This window comes from Scardinius erythrophthalmus (genome assembly GCF_964197995.2).
Source record: "Scardinius erythrophthalmus genome assembly, chromosome: 9".
In the NCBI taxonomy this organism is placed as follows: Eukaryota; Metazoa; Chordata; class Actinopteri; order Cypriniformes; family Leuciscidae; genus Scardinius; species Scardinius erythrophthalmus.
This window is the reverse complement of record NC_138229.1, coordinates 560,001-565,000: the sequence shown is the minus strand read 5'-3', so window position 1 is coordinate 565,000 and position 5,000 is coordinate 560,001.

Below are 5,000 nucleotides of genomic sequence, written 5' to 3'. Positions count from 1 at the left end.
ATCACACTTTACTGTATATTCACATTAAACATTAAAACTATAAGACTATAGTCTTCCAGATTACTCATGAAGTTTTTGGTAACACTAAGTTCCCATTAGTTAACATTGGTTAATGCATTAACTAACAATGAGCAACACATTTGTTACAGTATTTATTAATCTTTGTTAACATTAAAATACATTCATTGTTACACTGAAAGAAATTGTTGTAGAAATAATTTTGCTACTGAATTGCACAAAGAAACGCAAGTGCAACACGATGAATTATTGCGAAGTAGAAATATGTTTGATCTACAGCTCACAGTGCAGTTCATATCCACTCAGTACATCAGATTAGCAGATACTGCTTTTGATTTTAATGCATCTGTAAATGTTGAAATTGATAAGTGATTATTGTTAGTTCATGTTAACTAATGAATCCCGAAGGAAGCCGGTTTAATAAAATGGTAGAAGATGAACTTAAAAAGTAAGATTGAGAAAGTTTAAACATGTTTATGAAGTTTATAAATGTGTTTTTTATATTATTTCTGATGTTGAGTCGCTCAAATAAAGCTCTGTGTAGGCCTTTAATATCAGTGTGTGTGTGTGTGTGTGTGTGTGTGTGTGAGAGAGAGAGAGAGAGAGAGAGAGAGAGAGTGTGTGTGTGTGTGTGTGTATGTGAGAGAGATAGAGAGAGGGTGTGTGAGAGAGAGAGAGAGTGAGAGTGAGTGTGTGTGTGTGAGAGTGAGTGAGTGTGTGTGTGTGTGTGTGTGTGTGTGTGTGTGTGTGAGAGAGAGAGAGAGAGAGAGAGAGAGAGAGAGTGAGTGAGCGTGTGTGTGTGTATGAAAGCATTTTTTATGAACCAACTCTTAATATCTACCAGTAACTGCATCTTGATGTGAGAGTGTTCAGGTGTGTGTTCTGGAGAAGGAGGCAGAAACACTGAGGAGGAAGAGCATCATTACAGTGTTTCTAATATTACCGGCTAGATCTGTGGCCGGTCGCTTACACTAGTATTCAGTCAGTCATTAACTAATCTAGATATCACTTTTTTTAACTCATCTTTAAGTCAGTTATAAAGGCAGAGAGTCTGAGATCTGTGGAATCGTGTGTCCGCCTCAGAAGAAAAAAGATATTGGCAAGTATCAGATATTTATAATGTGGGACAGAAATAGCTGGTAGTGAATTCCTAATTATTATCTTGTAATTTTACATTTCATGTCATGATACGGAGTTTTTAGGAATCTGAGATCTGAGTGTTTACAAGTTTATTTCGCTATAGGCTAATGTGCATCATTTTTGTAAGTGGTGTTAATTTGTATTATAGGTCATAATATTTCACAATGAGAATGTTTTTCGGTTTAAGTGTTTGACATGAAAGGTAATCAATGTTGTAAACTGGTTTCATACGGGCAGCGCTGGTGTAACTGGTTCAACTGGTTATTGTCTACAGTAATCTGGGCCAGATCCAGACTAAACCAGCACTAACATTCTCATTATGTTATAAAAACCTCTTTAACGAACGTTCAAAAAAAATTACAACTTTTTTTCTTGGTTTCTTGTGAACGTTAAGGAAACATTCCATTGTAACATTCTTCAAAATTATGGGAATGTTACTTTTGAATATTCTCTGAACGTTCGTTCAACGTTATCTGGTAATGTTAACGCGGAGGATCTGCGCGCGCATCAGCTCGTCCTCGTGCACTGCCTTCAGTCTCAAACATCTCCAGTTCTCCAGTCTGATCTCAAACATCTCCAGTCTGATCTCAAACATCAGCTGATGAACAACTTCTCACAGCATTCAGAAGATCTGGACCAATTTGATCCTTTTATGAGAGAAGCTGCGGATAAAAGCACTTCCGGCTTGCACGCCCGCGACCGTAAACACTGGAAGAGACGCGCAGCAGAATGGAAGCTTTGGTAAATCATAATTCAAGACATAAAAAAAGGTCGAAATCATGACATAAAAAGTCATAATTATGATTTAGAAAGACTGACAGTCATAATGATGACAAAAAAAAGACAAAGTAAGTCATAATTATGGCGTAGAAAGTCACAATTCCGTCTTTTCATCTCATAATGAAGATGATTCTGCTTACATTATTAAAGACTAAATGTTTTCAATGTTCTTCGCACAAAAACATTATTTATGGAACGTTTTTCAGTTGGACGTTACTCTAATGTTTTTGAAAATGTTTCTAGTTGGTCAAAATGGAAAAATATTTTAAACTGGACGTTCAAATAATATTCTGAAATAACGTTTTCATAACTTAAAGGGATACATTTAGGCCACATTGATGGCCTAAGACACGAAACGAGCGGTTTGTGTGAGAAAACGAACAGTATTTATATAGTTTTTAGCTCTTGAAAACAGCACACGTCCAAATGGTCTGACGGCGCGGGCGAGTATAGATGTATACATAGATGTCGCCTTGGCTACTGCAGTTCATTGGAACGAAACCGTAGCAAAGCGACATCTAGTATATCTATGCGGGTATAGATGTATACACTAGATGTCGCCTTCGCTACTGCAGTTCATTGGAACGAAACCGTAGCCAAGGCGACATCTATGTATACATCTATACTCGCCCGCGCCGTCAGACCATTTGGACGTGTGCTGTTTTCAAGAGCTAAAAACTATATAAATACTGTTCGTTTTCTCACACAAACCGCTCGTTTCGTGTCTTAGGCCATCAATGTGTACTTATGATGGGGAATTGTTTCATTTGGACGATGGGGAATTGTTTTAATTTGGACTCTGTGCTTGTGTTTTGAAACAGTGACCATAGACCTGCATTATATGACTGACAGACAAGAACGGTTTGACCTAAAAATATCAAAATTGAAACTACTGCGGAAACAAAGACACCTACATCTTGGATGCCCTTGAGGTAAGCTAAAACATATCAAAAATTAATTTCAAAGTGAACTATCCCTTTAAACCATCTGTTATCTGAATCTTTTAAATCATATTTATGATAACTTAATCTAAAAAATCCTCAGGTATCATATTATATAATATCCATCACATTTCCGTTTTTTTCTCCACATTTTTTTCCACATTTCTGTTTTGATAGATAGAGCGATAAATCCATAGATATATATATAAACACTAGATACCTCGTACGCGCTGTTGGCCAATGGAGGTCGACGTCCGCACACGGCGGCCATCTTGCGACAGGGTGCTCGCTCACTCGTTTAATGGTGCATGTACTTTAAAATAACCATAACTTGCTCAATTTTCTACCGATTTTTCAAACGGTTTGGTTTGTTATAAACGTCAGAGATGTAGTTACGACACTGCATACATAAACTGCATACATATGAAAAATTATAACATGCATGTTCAAGCATTCGGAATTATAGCCATGTTAATAACGTTTGTAAGAAACCAAACCGTTTGTAAATCCGTCGAGATTTCATCGAGATATGAGGATTTGTGTACGTGCTGATCATTCACCTTAATGCACAGAGCACTGCCGTAAGATGGCCGAACGGTGATGCCGGAAGTGACTGCGCCATAAGACATCTAGCGTTTATATATGATTTTTTTTTTTTTTTTTTTTTTTTTTTTTTTATTGCTCAAAAGTAAACATCAGTATACAAAGCATACAACTTAATATTACCCTTGCCAGGGGGATAGACATCACATGCATTCAAACAAAATGTAAGTTATACAAATATAGTTTTCATAGCCTTTTTGTTCAATGAACCACTAATTAACTTTATATACGATAACATATCACAATAAAAATGTTTAAAGGCCGGTTTTTGTTTTATATATTTGCATTTGTGGATATAGAATTTAGCTTGCACAATTAATACGTTTATACTAAAGAACATATCTTCTTTACTTTGTTTTCTAAAAAAACAAAACACAATATTTTCCCACTTCAAAGTAAAGTCCTTGTAAAGTTCTTTCATAATAAAGCTGCAGAAGTCCTTCCAGAAGGTTTTGGAGTGCGTGCAGATCCAAAAAAGGTGCTGGGTGGTCTCAGGGTGATTTCCGCAAAAAGAACAGTTCACATCAATGTCCCTTTTGAATTTCGTCATATAGTGGTTAGCAGGGTAGTACTTATGAATAATTTTGAAAGAAATTTCTTTAACCTTGTTTGTAACAAAAAACTTATTGGGAATTGTCCATACTTTTTTCCAACTAATATCATTTAAAAAAGAATTCCAGTATGAAACAACATGTGGAACAGATATCACTTCTTTCTGAAACAAAGACCGTACATATTTATTGTTATTTCTAGAAGAGGTCAGACAAATTTTACCTATATCTGAATCAATTGGATTGTAGAAAGGAACAGAAGAGAAATTAAAATCAACACTTCTAAATAGTATTTTGACACCAGAAGGTATAGCATCATATACTATTGCATATTCTTTCGGTGTGGCTGGAAACTGATAGGTGTTTAAGAAATCTGTATAAGACATAAGTTGTCCATCACTATTGAACAGTTGAAGCACTAAAATAATCTGTTTCTCAATCCAGTTAGAAAAAAATAATGATTTATTCTTATACAAAATATCTCGGTTGTTCCATATAATATATTTATGGGGAGAAAAATTGTGCTTATATATGAGGGACCATGCTAACAAAACTTGCTTGTGAAATAAAGAGAGCTTTTCCGGTATTTTGTCTACATTGTAATTGCAACCTAATATGAAACTCAAACCACCAAATCTTGAAAATATATAGTTAGGAATAAAATTCCAAATGGAAACAGGATATTTAAGAAAATGTTTGGCCCAGTTTATTTTAAAAGTATTGTTTAGAGTAGTAAAGTCTAACACATTTAGCCCACCATGTTCATAATTATTCATTATGACATTTTTCCTGATGTAATGTGTTCTATTCTTCCAAAGAAAGTTAAATAGCATACAATCGATATCCTTACAAGTTTTGTTGTCTACATGAACAGAAAGAGCTGCATATGTTAGTCGAGACAAGCCTTCTGCTTTTGAGAGCAAGACTCTCCCTCTTACTGTTAGGTCTCTCTGCAAACACTGATTTA